An 18,940-nucleotide genomic window follows, 5' to 3' on the forward strand; every position below is an offset into this window, starting at 1 on the left:
CCAGCAATGTGGAAAATTGCCCAGGTGTGGCCTGTACATAAAAAACAGGAAGATCCAAACTGCCAGCCAATTAGTCTATTCTTGATCATCAGCAAATTGATTGAAGGTATCGTCGACGTGTTATCAAGCGACATTTACACAATAACGTACTCACTGTTTGGGTACCACCAGGGCCACTCAGTTCCTGCCTTAATTATAGCCTGGGTTCAAACATGGACAAAAGAGCTGAATTCAAGAAGTGAGGTGGCAGTCACTGCCCTTGACATCAAGGCAGCATTTAATCGAGTATGGAATCAAGGAGCCCGAGCAAACGTGAAGTTAATGAGAATCACAGGGGAAAAACTCTCCACTGGTTGGTGGTTGTTGGAGGTCAATCATCTCAGTATTGGGACACCACTGCAGGAATTCTTCAGGGTAGTCCTCTTCACCTGGCCCAACCATCTTCAGCTTCATTAATGAAGTTCCTCCATCATATGGTCAGAAGTGGGGATGTTCGCTGATGCTTGCACTATGTTCAGCACCATTCATGACTCCACAGATACTGAGGTCGGCCGTGTCCATATGACAAATAAGACCTGGACAATAGTTACGCTTGGGTTGACAAGTGACAAGTAACATTCACGCCACACAATGACCATCTCCAAGAAGAGAGAATCCCGGTCAAAGCAGCCTGTGTGATTGGCACCCCCATCCACCACCTTCAACATTCACTCTCTCCACCAGTGATGCAAAGTGGCAGCAATGTGTGCCACCTACAAGATGCAATGCAGAAACTCACCAAGGCTCCTTAGACAGCACTTTCCATACCCACAATCTCTACCATCTAGTGCTGGCCAACCAAGGTACAGTGAAAAGTATTGTTCTGCGTACAGTCCAGACAGATCGTTCTATACATGAAAAAACATAGGACATACATAAATACACAATGGAAATACATAGACACAGGCATTGGGTGAAGCATACAGGAGTGCAGTACTACTCAGTGGAGAAGATGTGTGAAGAGATCAGTTCAGTCTATAAGAGGGTCATTCAGGAGTCTGGTAACAGCAGGGAAGAAGCTGCTTTTGAACCTGTTAGTGCATATTCTCAGACTTTTGTATCTCCTGTCCGATGGAAGAGGTTGGAAGAGAGGATAATCCGGGTGGGAGGGGTTTTTGATTAGAAAGTTTGTCTGCCTTGCTACTTTATTTGTTCATGGGATGTGTGCGTCACTGGTATTATTGCCCTTGGGGAGGTGCTGCTGAGATGCCTTCTAGACCCCCTGCAGTCCATGTGGTGTAGCTACATGGAAGAAAGTTCCAGGATTTTGCCCCAGTGACAGTGAAGTGAATGGTGATATAGTGCCAAGTCAGGGTGTGTGGCTTCGCAAGCTAATTGCAGGTGCTGGTGTTGCCATGCATCTGTTACCCTTGTAGCAGGCGCTACCCATTTTCCCTAGGCAGCGGGAGGTTTAGACAGAGTCAATGGATGGGAGGCGGTTTCGCGTGATGTACTGGGCTGTGTTCATGACTTTCGATAATTTCTTACGGTCTTGGGCCGAGCAGTTGCCATACCAGGCTGTGTTGCAGCCAGGTAGGATGCTTTCTATGGTGCATCTGTAAAATCTGGTAAGAGTCAATGTGGACACGCCAAATTTCCTCAAGTTTCCTGAGAAAGTATAGGCAATGTTGTGCTTTCTTAGTCGTAGCGTCGACATGGGTGGACCCACATTCGTTTCGCATTTACACCCTACAAAAGGTTCAACATTATGTTCTTTCACATAAGATTATTTCGAGTAATGGTTTTTGGTCACAATGTCACATGTTGCTAGCGGTACAGTTTCTTTGTGAATGTGATTAAGCAAAGGGAAGTCTGAAACAGCTTGACCTTTGGTAGCTAACCAGTGACTTATTTTGTTGAGGGAGTGTGGACAAGGGAGCATCAGCCAAGAACGTACCATGACTAACCAAGATATACAAGGTCACATTGTATGATCGACAGCTGTTGGTATTATTACTGTTCATTTTCATTTTTTTTACAGCAAACATTGCTGTAAAAATCTTAACAACTCTCCACACTCTCCGTGCGTCCTCTTGCTATTGGGTGTCCTCGAAGAAATGTATCCCTTCAAATCAGGAGGTTCCTCCCAAGTCGGTCTCTTCTGAGCAAGAATCTCCCAGGCATTGACGTTGATGTTGCATTTCTTGAGGTAAGCCTTCAGGGTGCCTTGGAAGTGTTTCCTTTGTCCTCCTCTTGCTTTGGAAGCGGGGTCTCTGACATCCTAAGCATTTGGCCCAGCGGAGTTGGTTTCAGATGCTGGTGCTCTTGGCCTCTTCGAGGACGTTGATGTTCATACGCCTATTCTCCCAGCTGATGCGGAGAATCTGTCTCAGACAGCATTGACGCTACCTCTCCAAGGCCTTGTGGTGGCATCTGCACATAGTCCAAGTCCAAGAGTTGGGAGGATCTTGGTGTCAGCACAGATGTCGAGTTCGTCAAAGGCTCGCGTCCGAAGGACGTGCTCATGGATTGAATACCAGTGTTGGATCTCCACGTCGATGTCAACCTTAGATGAGAGGTGGCTCCCCAAGTAGGGGAAATGTTCCACGTTTGGGAGTGTTTCTCCATTGATCTTGATGGAGACAGAGACCAGATCTTGCCCTGGAAGGGGGCGGGGGATTGGTAAAGGACTTGGGTCTTCTTGCAGTTGGGGTTGAGACTGATTCTTTGGTATGCCTCTGCAAAGGTGTCAAGCATGGCTTCAGGATTCTCTTCTGAAAGAGTGGAGATGGCGACGTCATTCGCAAACTGCAAGTTCCACGAGCGATGTCAGTGTTGTTTTCTTCTTGGATGTCAACTGGTTGAGGTTGAAATGTTTTCCATCCATCCCGAAGACGATGTGCACTCCACTGGGCAGTTTGCTCTTAACAATATGAAGGATGGTGGCACTGAAGATGAAGAAAAGGGTGGGGGCAATGGCACATCCCTGCTTAGAATCCCAACACTACAGAAGGAGGCCTTTTGGCTCTTCGAGTCCACACCGACTCCCCGAACGAGCACCCCAGCAAGGTCCACTCCCCCACCCTATCCCCGCAACCCCATAGCCCCAACCTAACCCTTTTGGACACTACGGGTAATTTAGCATGACCAATCCACCTCACCTGCACATCTTTGGACTGTGGGAGAAAACCCATGCGTACTTGAACATGCAAACTCCACACAGATAGTAACCCGTGGCTGGAGTTGAACCTGGGTCCCTGACGCGGTGAGGCAGCAGTGCTAACTATTGTGCCACTGTGCTGCCCAAGAGCTTGACTCAGTCTTGACCTCTACAGTTTCTTTTTCATTTCCCTCAGTGAGGACTGTCGCAGACATCTTATCATGGAGGAGTCGAATGACGTTGATGAATTTTTCTGGACGGCCAGCCTTTGGCAGGGTCTTCCATAGCAGTTCACAATTGACAGAGTCAAAAGCCTTGGTCAGATCGAGGAATCATAGAATCCCTACAGGAGGCCATTCGGCACATTAAATCTGCACCCACCCTCCGAAAGAGCAATTTACCTAGGTCCACTTGACACCCATCTCTCCCCATAATCCTGTAACCTAACCTGCACATGCCTGGACACTAAGGGACAATTTAGCATGGCCATTGCACCCAAACTGCACACCTTTGGACTGTGGGAGGAAGTCCATGCAGAGATGGGGAGAAGGTACAATCTCCACACAGACAGTCACCCAAGGTAGGAATTGAACCCGGGGTCCTGGCTCTGTGAAGCAGCAGTGCTAATCACTGTGCTGCCCATTGAAGAAGGCCATGTAGAGTGGTTGATGTTGCTCCTGGCATTTCTCTTGAAGTTGCCGAGCAGTGAAAATTATGTCCACTGTTCCACAAATTGGTTGAAAGCCACACTGACTTCTCCCAGAGACTGAGAGAAGGCGGCTGTTGAGGATTCGGGCAATGATCTTCCCGGTGATGGAGATTAGAGAGATTTCTCAGTAGTTACCACCGTCCGTTTTGTCTCCTTTCTGAAAGATGGTGGCAAAGATGGCATCCCTAAAACCAGCAGGAATTTCCTCTCTGTCCCAGATTTACAGCAACAGCTAATGGAGCTGACGAGTGATTGCTTCTCCTACAAGTTTGAAAACCTCTGCTGGAAACCCGCCCGCTCCTGCGGGTTTTCCAATCTTCCCGTGTTTAATGGCGGCTTCGACTTCATCTACGCTTGGTGGGAATCCAAGATCATCTTTGAGAGGAGTTGGGCGATTTCCTCAAACACGCCCTCATATGCGGTTGTATCACAGTTTAGCATTTCTTTGAAGTGTTCGCTCCATCGAAAGCCAGTGTTTTCACTGTCTCCCAAGAGGGTTCCGTCATTATGGAAACCTCTTGGGCTGGTTTAGCACACTGGGCTAAATAGCTGGCTTTTAAAGCAGACCAAGGCAGGCCAGTAGCACGGTTCAATTCCCGTACCAACCTCCCCGAACAGGCGCCGGAATGTGGCGACTAGGGGCTTTTCACAATAACTTCATTGAAGCCTATTTGTGACAATAAGTAATTTTCATTACCTCGCACCGGTTTGAGGCCTAGGGTATTGGGTCCATGTGTTGCCCTGGTGGCACTGAAGAAGCCATGGGTGTCATGCTTGTCGGTGAGGAGTTGCAGTTTCTTAGCTTTCTCATCCCACCATTGGTTCTTGATTACCCCAGCTCTTCTTTGTGCCTCCGCCTTGGTTAATCGATAAGCTCTCCTCTTTGCCTTGCTGGTTATGTCGTTTTGCCAGGCACAGTGAGCTTTGTTGGTCTTGTCAATGAGGTCTTGGATGGTGTGACTGTTCTCATTGAACCAGTCTTGGTGTTTCCTAGTCTTGTAGCTGATGATTTCTTCACAGCTTGAGATGACAGTTGTCTTCAGCTCTTTCCAGTTGTCTGCCATTCCTTTCGAATGGACACTTTGGAGATTTTGGAGAATACAGTGTTGGAAGTTCACCAGCATGCTGGGCTCTTGAGCTGTTCAATGTTGATCTTTTTTTTCTGAGTGGTTTCTTCATCTTCCACTGCTTCTGGAGGAGCGGATGAGCCGGTTGTGTGTCCAAAATACTTCATTGGGTGCAAAGCACGTTGGGATGTACGGCGTTCATGAAAGCACTGTATAAATGCATAGTTTTTATTTAGTGGAAATACAACTGCAAAGCCCATCCAGTGACTAAGCAAAGGACTTGTTTCCCGATTCATTCTATATAGGATTATCTCAGTCTCACAGTTATACTGTTTATTATTGTCCTCAGTGTCTTGGGCTAGAATATGAAAAACATATACAATCAGACAAGACTTCTATTCCCAACTACTACTCAATGGCACTTATAGCAAAGCATATTTAAGTGAATGGAGTGGGTTGGCAGTGATGGCTGTGACTGAATCATCTGCAGAATCCGACTCTCTCACCTTACACACTTGATCCGGTGTCGGAGGGCTGGTGGAATTTGCGGAATCTCACGCCAAGTCACCTCCTTCAAGAGAGGAGAGAAGAAGGTTAAAACATTTAAGGATCTATTTCCCTTTATGTGTGCAAAATCAAGGAAAAATTAATTTCCCAAGCTGCCCATTTATTCTGGTCATTCAGTGAAAGAAATTTCCTTTAACTTTAAGGATACGGTAACATTTTGTAGATCCTGCTCATAATACAAAATCTTGCTCAACCATAGTATAGATCGGAGAGTAGGCACGGAGTTCAACTTTAATTTTAGCGGCCAGTAAATCAGGAATACTGCAAACCAGGAATACCCAATAGGCCAGCAGCACGGTTCAATTCCCGTACCAGCCTCCCCGAACAGGCGCCGGAATGTGGCGACTAGGGGCTTTTCACAGTAACTTCATTTTGAAGCCTACTTGTGACAATAAGCGATTTTTATTTCATTTTCATTTCATTTCATTCTCTGAAATCCATACTTACTCAGTACCACGAACAGTATCCACATAGAAGCAGAACTACCCTCTCAGTTAAAGGCAGGCATCTAGCACCAAAGTGCAATGAAATTACAAACTCTTGTAGCTGAGGTGGCAAGTCTTTCAAGATTTCTTTTTGTTGCAACTATTATTAAATAGTCACGAGGAAGAAAAAACAATTTAGATGCCAAGACAAATCCCCCCCCAAGCACTAAAGATGGAGGGCAGAATTCCCCCATCTCGGAAGCTGAAAACTAAGTCCCATGGCGGGGACGGGAACATGGACTGTTTCCCACTGCAGGAGTCGGCGGGAAAACACGTTGAATCTTCCAACCCCAACCGCATTAATTATGCAATCAGGTGTTTTGTGCCACATTCCGTGGCGGGGCAGGCTTGATGGTGTGCAATCCGCCATCGTGTCTAGGTGCCATGTTGAAAAGGCGCCCAACATCACTGACTTACTGACAAAGGTGGACCATTGAAAATGAAGATGGAGCGCCGGGAGCAGGGACCGGAAGTTGGGCTCCTGAGAAAGAAGATGGATCTCCAGGAATATTCTGAGGTTGGAAGATGGACCTCCTCGAGGACACCAAATCTCGAAGGTCCACCTTTAGGTGCCCCCCCCCCCCCCCCCCCCGCCCCCACTCCCCCACCCCCACTGCTGAGGTGTTCCTTTTCATGCGGAGGGTGATGGGAATTTGGAACTCAATGCCTGGAGGGATGGTAGAGTCGGAAATGCTCATAACATTTAAGAAGCATTTAGATGAGCACTTGAAATGCCACAGCTTACAAGGTATGGACTAAGTACTGGAAGATTGGATTAGAATAGATAGGTACTTGATGGCCGGCAGACACAAGGGGCTGAAGGGCCTCGTTCGATGCTGTAAAACACTATGACTAGAGTATTTGTTTGTTTTCAGTTGAACACATCCATCTGAATAACTTTGCATCTGACTACTTCATAATGAAATGCCTCATTTATCATCTAAGCTGAATATGAGACAATAACAGCACACCATTCCAAAAGTAACTTGACCTTGACTGAAAAACTACTGACAAACAGGTTTATACTTTTGATTGCATTGTTCTTTGTAGGACTGACCCTGTAGAACGAATGCGCAGTCAAATACATAATCCAAGCTATCGTTCAGTACTCAGCGCTAAATTACTAGAGGAGATCACAAGTTCAGGATTTGCACTGTGCAATATTAGGAACTAATGGATGCCTCACATTCTGCAAGTTCACCCTGAAAGTCATTTAGGATGTTAACCTGGGTTGATGCTCTCTTAACATAACACACAAAGGGATTTTGTGGGCGGCACAGTGGTTAGCACTGTTGCATCACGGCGACGAGGACCCCAGTTTGATCCCGGGCCACTGTCCGTGTGGAGTTTGCACAATCTCCCCATGTCTGTGTGGGTCTCCCCCCCCCCCCCCCCCCCCCCACAACCTAAAGATGTGCGGGGTAGGTGGATTGGCTACGCTAAATTGCTCCTTAATTGGAAATAAAAATTTACAAACAAAGGGACTTTATCCTCATTACTGATATCTCACAATAACAAGCAAACATTTAAGCTGAAAACTGCTGCAATAAACTAAGGAATTACATTGAATATACAGCGCACCAACAGGGCATTCAACCCAACTAGTCTGTGGGCTACTCTCTACAGTCCACACAATTACAAGTTATCGACTCAACCCCAACATCCCATGTCAGATTTAAAATGCACCTATCAGCCACTATAATGCTCTTTAATACACACAGTCTATTACCTCGAATACCATGTACATCATTGGAGGCCTGCATTCGGAAACCATAACTTCAATGAAGAATACATGGCCTGCTCCGATTTCCCAGCCATTGCCTTGTGAAACAAGGAATGAAATATCAAAAAGCCATTTCACTTTGCAATTTCCCATTCCTTCTCCCTCTTGTGGACAACCTCCCACTTGATGTCTCCATCAGTGACCTTGTCCAGATCAAGAATTTCCGATGCTATAAATTCTACGCTCCATTATTCCATGTGGCATTTTACACTATTACATTTGTATGTAACCTGATTGTACCGTAAAGGGTCTCCCTCTCACCATAATACACATTCCAGTGGCCCATAAAGACAGACCAATAGGAAGGGTGTGGCGTTTGGCAATTTAAGTAGCATAGTTCCTTTGAGACACCACCTGATCTGAGCAGCAAAGCATCCAGTGTGAAAAATTGCTATTAGTTAGTGATTATTTTGCCCAAGAGCATGGGTGCAGCAACCACTGCTTGGAATATTACAGCCAAGCTGTAAAGGGCAGCCCAGGCTTGCAAATGGCTAAAGTGACAGAAACATTTATTTACGCATGGAAGGAAAACACTAGTAGAAGAGTTATAGTTTCACTAAAGATGCTGAGTCTGAGATTGTAACATGTGCCATTTGAGATTTTAAAAAAATAAAACTTCAAACAACTACTATTTCTCTTCACTTTCCTACATACCACGTGCTGCTATTCACAGTAATATTTATACTTCATATTTCTATGGAATCCCTGCAGTGCATATGGAGGCTATTTGGCCCATCGGGTATGCACCGACCCTTTAAAAGAGCAGCCGACCAAGGCCCAAACTCTTGCACTATCCCCGTAACCCCATCGAAACTGCACATCCTTGGATACTAATACTAAGCGGCAATTCAGCACGGCCAATCCACCTAAGCTGCACACCTTTGGACTATGGGGGGACACCAAAGCACTGTGCTTTGAAATAATGAGCTTCCTCTGGACCTTTCACTCTTTCCATGACACACTAAAACAACAGAAGATGGAATTCAGGGGTAAACATTAAGCACAAGCGAGCTGATATCCCACAACACCAACTCACAACCATAACAAGCTGAAGAAATCTCTTGCCTCCCTGGCCCCTCATTTAATGGTTTGCCCAGTTCTCTCACAATAGCGTAGTCACCTTGATTGAAGTATAGGGCTTGACCAAGTTGTCATAGAATGGTAATGCCAATCCTTCCATGTGATCTATCAGATCCTCTGTTTGTATATGTATTCCTAACAAGCTGCAATTTGTTTTGTAGGTAGCAAGGCCACTGTTTTGTCTTTAATAAACATTTTATTGAGGTATTTCTTTGGCATTTTAACAGCAACAAAATCAACAATATAAATAACAAGAGAAATATATACATAGTGCAAATTCCACCACACTCTCCCGCAGGTCTTGCCATTACTTATCCCCCTAACCTACGCTAACCTAACCCCCCCCCCACCCCTCTTTTCTGCTGACGATTAGTTCTCTGCGAGGAAGTCGACGAATGGTTGCCACCTCCGGGCGAGCCCCAGCAGAGACCCTCTCATGGCGAACTTAATTTTCTCCAGGGAGAGGAAGCCTGTCTTGTCTGAAAGCTAGGTCTCCGATTTCGGGGGCTTTGAGTCCCTCCATGCTAGTAATATATGCCTCCATGCTACCAGAGAAGCAAAGGCCAGAACGTCCACTTCTCTCTCCTCCTGGATTCCCGGGTCCTACGATACCCCAAAAATTGCCACCTCCAGACTCATTGCCACCCTCATATTTAATACCATGGACATGGTGTCGGCAAACCCCTGCCAAAACCCCCTCAGTTTCGGACATGCCCCAAACATGCGGTATCATTGACCCTTCCTAACGCGTCCGCCCAGAGGTCCACCCCCCAGCTCCTCCTCCCCCTTTCGCTTCAGCTCCTCGGTTTGTGTCTCCTCCGAACCCATAAGCTCTCTATATATGTCCGAGACACTCCCCTCCCCTATCCATCCTCTAGAGACCACCCTATCCTGAATCCCCCTTAACGGCGGGAGTGGGAAGGTTGGCACCTGCTTCCGCAAAAAGTCCCGTACCTGTAAATATCGGAGTTAATTTCCTCCAGCCAACGCAAACTTCTCCTCCGGTGCCCTCACACTCGGGAAGCTACCTTCCAAGAACAAGTCCCCCATCCTCTCAATCCCTGCTCTCCGCCAAATTCGAAGGCCACTGTTAACAACTACACAATCTGTGTCCACAACAGTCCTCAATACCGGGGCCCCGCAAGGCTGCGTACTTAGCCCCCGACTATACTCCCTGTACACACACGACTGCGTGGCAAAATTTGGTTCCAACTCCATCTACAAGTTTGCTGACAATACGACCATAGTGGGCCAGACCTCGAATAACGACGAGTTGGAATACAGGAGGGAGATTGAGAACCTAGTGGAGTGGTGCAGCGACAACAATCTATCCCTCAATGCCGGCAAAACTAAAGAGCTGGTCATTGACTTCAGGAAGCAAAGTACTGTACACACCTCTGTAAGCATCAACGGGGCCAAGGTGGAGATGGTTAGCAGCTTCAAATTCCTAGGGGTACACATCTCCAAACATCTGTCCTTGTCCATCCACGTCGACGCTACCACCAAGAAAGCACAACAGCGCCTATACTTCCTCAGGAAACTAAGGAAATTTGGCATGTCCACATTAACTCTTACCAACTTTTACAGATGCACCATAGAAAGCATCCTACCTGGCTGCATCACAGCCTGGTATGGCAACTGCTCGGCCCAAGACCGCAAGGAATTTCAGAGAGTCATGAACACCGCCCAGTCCATCACACGAACCTGCCTCCAGTCCATTGACGTCATCTACACCTCCCACTGCCTGGGGAAAGCAGGCAGCATAATCAAAGACCCCTCCCACCCGGCTTACTCACTCTTCCAACTTCTTCCATCGGGCAGGAGATACAAAAGTCTGAGAACACGTACGGACAGACTCAAAAACAGCTTCCTCCCTGCTGTTACCAGACTCCTAAACGACCCTCTTATGCAGTGTTCTTCAAACTCGGAGGCGCGACCCGCGACCCTTTAAAATGGCCGCGAACATGTAAAAAAAATTTGGCCGCATTGAGCATGCGCGCCGATGATCGGGCACACATGTGCAGTGCGGCCGCTATTTTCTTAAACGGTTGCAGCTTTTTGTTCTACAAGTTCGGGGGCGTTTCATTCATTTTATTCATTTATTTTATTCATTTAATTTTTTTTTTTTTCATTTATTTTATTCTTTTTTTTTACAAGTTCGGGGGGTTTTATTCATTTTTTTTCATTTATTTTAATCATTTTAATTTATTTTTTTACATGTTCGGGGGGGGTTTTATTTGATAACATTTTACAGGAAAGAAAATGCCGAACTTTGGATAGATGGAGACTCCATACTTTCCGACACCGGAAAGCTTCACCTTCAACCAACAGGTTCCATTGGAGGAGCGTGTACGAGGGCCAAAGGGCCCCAAAACCATTTCCTCCATTTTTATCAGCTGCAAACAAGGTAAGAGAAAATGGGTCGCTCAGGTCGGCCGGCGTGGGTCGCGAAGGTCGGCCAGGTTGGGTCCCGAAGGTTGGCTTTTTGGTAAAAATGGGTCCCCGGAAAAAAAGTTTGAAGAACACTGCTCTTATGGACTGACCTGATTAACGCCAATGCCGGTGTTATGTAGTTACATTATATACCTTATGTTGCCCTGTTATGTATTTTATTTTATTTTATTTTCATGGACTTAATGATCTGTTGAGCTGCTCACAGAAAAATACTTTTGACTGTACCTCGGTACACGTGACAATAAATAAAATCCAATCCAATCCAATCCAAAGCGGAGATGTCCAGCTCCTTTCAGTTGAGTGGTGACATCTGATTTAACACTACTGATAGTGGGATATCATATCAACGGGTATATTACGAGCATCTCCTCACACTGATGTTGAGTGACAGACATGAGTAAATATAATGAAGTATGTGCAGCCATGAAAAGATCAGAAACTCAAGCAAATCTTATGTGGTGTTCAGACAAATCCCTTGTCTGAACCTGCACTGATGACTATAGGTTTCCCCCCAGCAAATGTGTTTTCCAGCTGCAAATCAGCCTAACCAGACACTGTACTCATCTGGAAATCACACGTGCTGAGATCAACGGAGAAGAGGTCACAGGCAAATACTTTTTTCTCCCCTGCCTAACCTAGAGACAAATGAAGTCAGGCCAATTGTCAAGAACCTAAGATTTTCTAGCCTACGTGGTGCTTTTCTCACTGAACCATTGGCAGCCCCAACCTAAGCCCTTTCATATTAGGGAGCTGCTTCCAATGGAGGTAATTTCATCCTTTCTCACTGCTCTCTAATAGCTCAGCTTGTACAGATAACAATATGGTAACAATCATGCATGTGCAATTATCACAACTTTGTATTTGTGGTTTTAGCACTCTGGCCATCACCTTCTCTCCTGTTGGGGCGGGGGGGGGGACCATTTCATACAGGACAATGAGAGGTCAGCCAACCCACACTTCTATACAACTCTGATGGGAAACAGCCATTCAGCTTTACTGTCACCAACACTTCGCCCAGAGAGATTCATAACAGAATGCCTGCAAAACGGACACGGCTACTGTGTAGTGAGGATTAAAAAGTGGGGCAGGAACCTCTCTGTGCTGGCTTGCAAAAATCAAACTGCCCACTCAGCATTTGGCAGTCTAACGTTGTCAGCAGTTAGATCATCAAGGTCACCATGTGAACTTGGATGAAGGGGCCTGCACTGCCCTGCCAATATAAAACTGACAACGGTAGAATTGTTACGAGGTGAAGAAGGCAAATAAAAACAAATAACCTGTTTTGTGTCGAAATCACACCTGATTAAAACACATTAAAAACAGAAAGGGCTGGAAAAACTCAGTGGATCTGGCAGCATCTGTGGAGGGAGAAAAATAGAGTTAATGTTGCAAATCTAAGCTCTTCTTCGGATTCAATGAAGGGTCACATTGGTAAAGGCCTGACTGCAGTACTGGCAGTGGCCGCCACACCCAGTGTTACTGACGATGCTGGAGGCTGGCCGCGCTCTCAGGAAGGACTTCTGCACTGCACTGGGTTTAATTCAATGGGAGGCACATGTTGCCCAGTTAAGGGTCTCCTTGTTATAAATTCAATCCGACCTCCTGAATATGATCAATGCGTGGGATTCCCACCAGTTTTCTAGCTGTCAGACAAGCCCCTCCAATATGAACATTAAATCCTCGCCACTGTTTATATTGAAAAGCCAGTCACTACTTATTTAACCGATTTCCTCCCCGGTTTCTTGAGGCTGATCTAAAGGGTATGATCCAACAGCTTGAGGGTATGATCCGAAGGATCGTTAGAATCTTAAGCGTGATGAGTTTTCGATAGCGAGGTGCTTGTTAGGATCATTATATATCTGTGCACACCTCTGTCATCATAAACATAATCAGGAAGGGTAGTAGGATAGATTAGAAATAAAGAAAGACTTGCATTTATATAGCGCCTTTCATAACCTCAGGCGGTGGCACTTTACAGCCAAATATGCATTTTTGATATAAAAATAGAAAATGCTGGATAAACTCAGCAGGTCTGGCAGCATCTGTGAAAGAAACAGAATTAACGTTTTGGATCTAAATGATCCTTCTACAGAACTGAAGCGAGGTAGAAATGTACAAAATTATAGAGTTGGAAAGTGGGCGGAGGGGGTGGGGCAGATGAGAAGACCAGATATATCAGGGCAACAGACGCATGGACAAATTTGTCATGCACATAAGACAGAGGTGTGACTAAAGGATGAAGAGTGCTCATGATAGTAAAAGGTGAGATAGCAGAATGTGTAAATGGGAGCAACTGAACAACCAGGGATAGATGGCCATGGGGGGATGAAGTAGGGGTTGTGTTGGGGCAGGCCAGGGAGCTGAAAAACAACCAACAAAAAACTACACGGGGGGGGGGTAAATATTTGCACACAACAAGCTCTCACAGACAGCAAAGTGTTTTTTGTGAGGCCCATTGAGGCCAGAGTACTCTGGAGAACAACCCCCAACCCTGCTCTTTTTCATAATGGACGTCACGGTGGTTAGCACTGCTGCCTCACAGCGCCAGGGATGTGGGTTCAATTCCGGCCTCGGGTGACTGTCTGTGTGGAGTTTGCACATTCTCCCCGTGTCTGCGTGGGCTTCCTCCGCTTTCCTCCCACAGTTCCAAGATGTGCAGGTTTGGTGGGGTTACCGGGTTATTGGGATAGGGCAGGGGAGTGGGCTTGGATGGGGCGCTTTTTACAGAGTCAGTGCTGCCCCGATGGGCCGAACGGCCTCCTTCTGCACTCTAAGGATTTCATGATTCTATAACAGTGCCCTGGGATATTCAATGTCCACCTGAGAGGGCGGATTGTTTAATGACTCATTGAAAAGAGGGGTTGATCTCTCGCCTCCTCTCCAAGCAAGGATGAGGAGGGGGTCCACAGCACCGTCCCTATAATGCCGATCCAGGTCCAGCTCACAATCCAAACTTGTCGATCCAGATTGGAACTGCGCAGGATCTCCTTCAACAAGCCCTCAGGGGAGCACATACATTATTTTAAAAATATATTAATTTATGCCTCCTTCTCCTGCGCTGACTCGCCAGAGGGTTAGATGCAAAATCACAAAGCAACTTCGGGAATAGCAATTCCACCGATATCCCTTCAGACTTCATCAAGAAACGTTGGTATATACTTTTTTCCGGTGGGCAGAACTTCAAACCTGTAAACAATAGGCACCTAACACTGTGCCACAGAATCAATCAAGCACATTTTAAAAGAAAATATAAATTTCACTACAGGCTTGGAGCCGACTCCCAGAATAAACTTTTATTTTCCAGCACACCAGTTTGCGAATTAAAGAAAGGCACTCGGTTTTCCTGAATGGCTATTTACAAAATCAAATGAACTCACAGTTGTGTTGCGACTGGAGAAGCGACATGCCGCTCGGAGTTGGCACCACAGTGAGTGGATTTGCAGCCTGCCCTCAGCTCAAAGGCGGGGCCGGGGCTGCTGGGCCAAGGTCGCTTTCAGTCAGACCCTGAACTCCGAGAGGGTGAGCGGGAGCCGCTCTAATCTGCTTGAACCGCGTTGTGGGGGGGGGGGGGTGGGGGGGCGGTGAGGCTGTGTTGAGAAGGCAGCTCTTGTCTGTTTATCCCTAAGCAGTGTGTGTGAGCGAGTAGCTCTCAGCATCGACTCACCCCAGGACAGGAGGTTGTTTCCTTGTCAATTTTACATCACCCCAGCCTCCTCAAACAGCAGACATTCCCTCTTCTTTTTTTTTGGGGGGGGGGGGGGGGGGGAGTCTCACAGATTTGGGATGACACCAGTTACCAATGCCAGGGAGACCACTCAACAAAAATCCTCCGTCCACCACACATTGGGCTGGATTCTCCGATTCCGGGGCTACGTCCCCACGCTCCGGCGTGGGAACGGTGGCGTTTTAAGCCAGGAAGGCTGGCGCAAAACGGCGACCGATTCCCTGTTTTGCTGTGGGCTAGCAGGACGGCAGCGTAGAGCACCCGACTCTAGCTGCCGATATGCCCCGGAGAATTGCCGGGTCTGTGGCTGCGCACGCCGGCGGCCTGCAGCGGCCCCGCCTTGCTTCATGGCGCAGGCCGGTAGCGGACCCAGCCTGCGAAATAGTCCTCCCCTTCGGCCGAACGCGATTCGGCGACCGGAGAATCCAGCCCACTGTGTTTATTTTCCTGCCCCTTATTAAACAGTGGGTGGCTTCATCTTTGAGAAGTCTGACTGTGGAGAGGTAAAGCCGGAAAGAGTCATTAAGTTTGCCGAGGCTGATCATTGCCTGAAAGTGGATATTTTAGACAAAGATTGACAACCCTTGTGAATATAAATAACCGAGTGCATGAGCCAAGAATGTGTAAGCATGCTTTGAAGGCCATTATTACACACTTGATTTCACGCCTGTAATACCAGGGGCAACGATTCACTTTGCAATCTCGTGGCTGCAAAAGAAAAGTTGCACCAATGCGTTTAACAACTGACTTCAGAATATCAGAGGTGTAGAATTAGGATGCACCCACCGCGGGTCCCAAGTCTGCAGTGGTCATGATCATTGTGGACGTACCCAGGACAATTTTGCCAAACTGGCAATTATGATCCCGCTTTCAACACAACCTTATCCTGTAGCCCCTGGGGCGATAGGTGGGGGAAAGTCGGTACCTGCCTCCGCACAAAGTCCCTCACCTGAAGGTAGCGGAACCCATTCCCACCAGGCAGTTCAAACTCCCCCTCGAACTCCTCAAAGCGTGGAACGCCGCCATCGATGAACACATTCCCAAACCGCTCGATCCCCGCCCGCTGCCACCCCCATACAGCTCCCCCCCCCTCCCCGGAACAAACCGGTGATTGCCACATATTGGTGCCCATATCAACACCCCCTCCAGTCCCATGTGCTGCCGCCACTGTCCCCACACCCTCAGGGCTGCCACCACCACCGGGACTGTGGAGTACCTGGCTGGCAAAAACAGCAAAGGCACAGTTAACAGCGCCCAGAAACTCGTATCCTTACATGAGGGATGAGGTCAACTTTTAACAAAAGGTTTGAACTGAATTCATCCAGCTGCTAGTTTCTGGCCTTGACGCGTTCTCACAAGGAACTTGTTCCTGAGTGTTGCTTGTCCTATGTTTACCCCAAATAATTTCCTGGTGTACACATTACACATAGAGGCTGATTAGCTAAGATGGCTAACGTCTAGTTCAGAATAAACAGCAACAGTACAGGTGATGCAACCATTAATTCACTCAAAGACGCGAGAAGTAAACGGTGGTTTTAATCAGCTTAGAACAGTGCCTGCCTGCGACTGGTACAATACTGGGAACTGCCTGCAGGTCAGCTGCTCTTTATACTTCCTCTTAAGGGGAGGAGCCATAGGCGGAGCCCATACATGCCCCAACATATCCCCCTGTGGGTGAAGCCACACAATGGCCCACAGGTAGAGCCCACAGGGTTAACAACATAACACAACAGCAGAACATGATACAAATGCATTGGTGAATTATTAGCACTATACATTCACCACATTCACCCCCTGTTAAAACATGAGGTCCGGCGGGGGTGACGGGCTCATAGGTTCAGCCGGTCCGGCGCACGGATCGTGCGCTGCGATCGCCGACGCACTGGTGTTACAGCCGGTCCGGGTGGCTGTGGAAGTGGGTCCGGTGCGGGCACAGGCGTGGACTCCGGGAGCGGCTCTACTGGAGCTTCATTCCTGTGGACCGGTGGGGCGGGCGGGAGGGAGTGCGGGAGCCATATAGGGGTGGGGATGCTGGACATGGTAGGTTGGCTGGGATATCGTGTGGGGGCTGCGGTGGTGGTGGTGGAGCCTGCGGGCGCCAGGTCCCAGAGAGAGACGATATCTTGTCGGCCATCGGGGTGTTCGGCATAAGCATATTGTGTATTATTGGAGTGTAGGAGCCGGACCCTCTCGACCAGGGGGTCGGTCTTATGGCTCCAAACGTATTTTCGGAGGAGAAACTGGTCCCGGTGTCTTCAGCCAGGACGGAAGCGAGGCCCCTGAGGTAGCTCCCCTAGGGAAAACAAACAAGCGGTTATGAGGGGTCTGGTTTGTGGCCGTGCAAAGGAGGGACCTGATAGAGTGGAGCACATTGGGGAGAACCTCCTGCCAGTAGGACGGTCTTCCAGACCGTCGCGTTCTTCCTCTCCACCTGCCCGTTTCCCCTGGGGATATAACTGGTCGTCCTGCTCGAGGCGGTGCTCTTTATTGAGCAGGTACTTATGCAGTTCGTTGCTCATGAACGACGAGCCCGGTCACTCTGGACATAACTAGGGAAACCAAACAGGGTGAAGACACTATACAAGGCTTTAATGACAATGTGAGTGGTCATATCGGGGCAGAGGATGGGAAATGGGAAGCGGGAGAACTCATCTATGATGTTGAGAAAGTATGTATTGTGATTATTGGAGGGGAGGGGCCCTTTGAAATCAATATTAAGGCGTTCAAGGGCCGGGCTGCCTTTACCAGGTGGGCCTTATCCGGTCGATAGAAGTGCGGTTTACACTCCGCACAGATTTGGCAGTCCCTGGTCATAGCTCTGACCTCCTCAGTGGAGTAGGGCAGGTTGCGGGCCTTGATATAATGGGCGAGCCGGGTGACCCCTGGGTGGCAGAGGTCATCGTGGATAGCCCGTAGTCGGTCATCTTGCGCGCTGGCCGCGGGACAGGGCATCTGGGGGCTCGTTGAGCTTCCCAGGGCGATATACTATATCGTAGTTATAGGTGGAGAGTTCTATCCTCCACCTCAAGATCTTATCGTTCTTGATTTTGCCCCCCTGCGTATTGTCGAACATGAAGGCTACCGATCATTGGTCAGTGACGAGGGTAAACCTCCTACCAGCGAGGTAGTGCCTCCAGTGCCACATAGCTTAGGCTTCTTTTTCGACCGAGTGAGTGTCGAATTTCAGAGGTGGTGCGGGTGCGTGAAAGAACGCTATCGGTCCGCCTGCTTGGTTGAGGGTGGCGGCGATGAGCGAACTCCGATGCGTTGCTCTCCACCTGGAAGGGGACGGACTCGTCCACCGCGTGCATAGCGGCTTTGGCAATGTTCGCCTTGATGCAGCTGAAGGCCTGGCGGGCCTCAGTTGCCAGTGGAAAAATGGTGGCCTTAAGTAGTGGGCGGGCTTTGTCCGCATACTGGGGGACCCACTGGGCGTAATAGGAGAAGAATCCAAGGCACCTCTTCAGGGCCTTGGGACAGTGAGGGAGAGGGAGTTGCAGGAGGGGGCGCATATGGTCAAGGTCGGGCCCTAGGACCCTGTTTTCCACGATGTAGCTGAGGATGGCTAGTCTGGTTGTGTGGAAAACGCATTTCTCCTTGTTGTAGGTGAGGTTGAGTTTTTGGGCGGTTTGGGGAAATCGGTGGAGGTTGGCGTCGTGGTCCTGCTGATCATGGCCACAGATGGTGACATTGTCCAAGTACAGAAATGTGGCTCGCAGCCCGTACTGGTCCACCATTCGGTCCATTGCTCTTTGGAACACCAAAACCCCATTCGTGACGCCAAAGGGGACCCGGAGGAAATGGAAAAGGCGGCCGTCTGCCTCAAAAGCCATGTAGTGGCGGTCTTCCGGGCGGATTAGGAGCTGGTGGTATGCAGACTTCAGATCCACCGTGGAGAACACGCGGAAGTGCGCGATCTGATTTACCATGTC

General features: G+C 48.2%; 1 protein-coding gene across 2 annotated transcripts in view; it reads right to left on the reverse strand.

Moving 5' to 3' along the window:
- The window catches only part of LOC140387499 (WD repeat-containing protein 72-like), a 510,520-nt gene extending 495,718 nt beyond the window's left edge, over positions 1-14,802 (reverse strand). For both annotated transcript variants that reach the window (XM_072470674.1, XM_072470672.1), the window contains exons 1-2: positions 14,662-14,802; positions 5,422-5,486 (exon numbers count right to left, since the gene is read on the reverse strand). The gene's annotated coding sequence lies outside the window, so the exon portion shown is untranslated. The remainder of the gene's footprint in view (positions 1-5,421; positions 5,487-14,661) is intronic.
- Between the last annotated feature and the right edge of the window lie 4,138 nt (positions 14,803-18,940).

Source organism: Scyliorhinus torazame, chromosome 12, assembly GCF_047496885.1.
Source record: "Scyliorhinus torazame isolate Kashiwa2021f chromosome 12, sScyTor2.1, whole genome shotgun sequence".
NCBI lineage: Eukaryota > Metazoa > Chordata > Chondrichthyes > Carcharhiniformes > Scyliorhinidae > Scyliorhinus > Scyliorhinus torazame.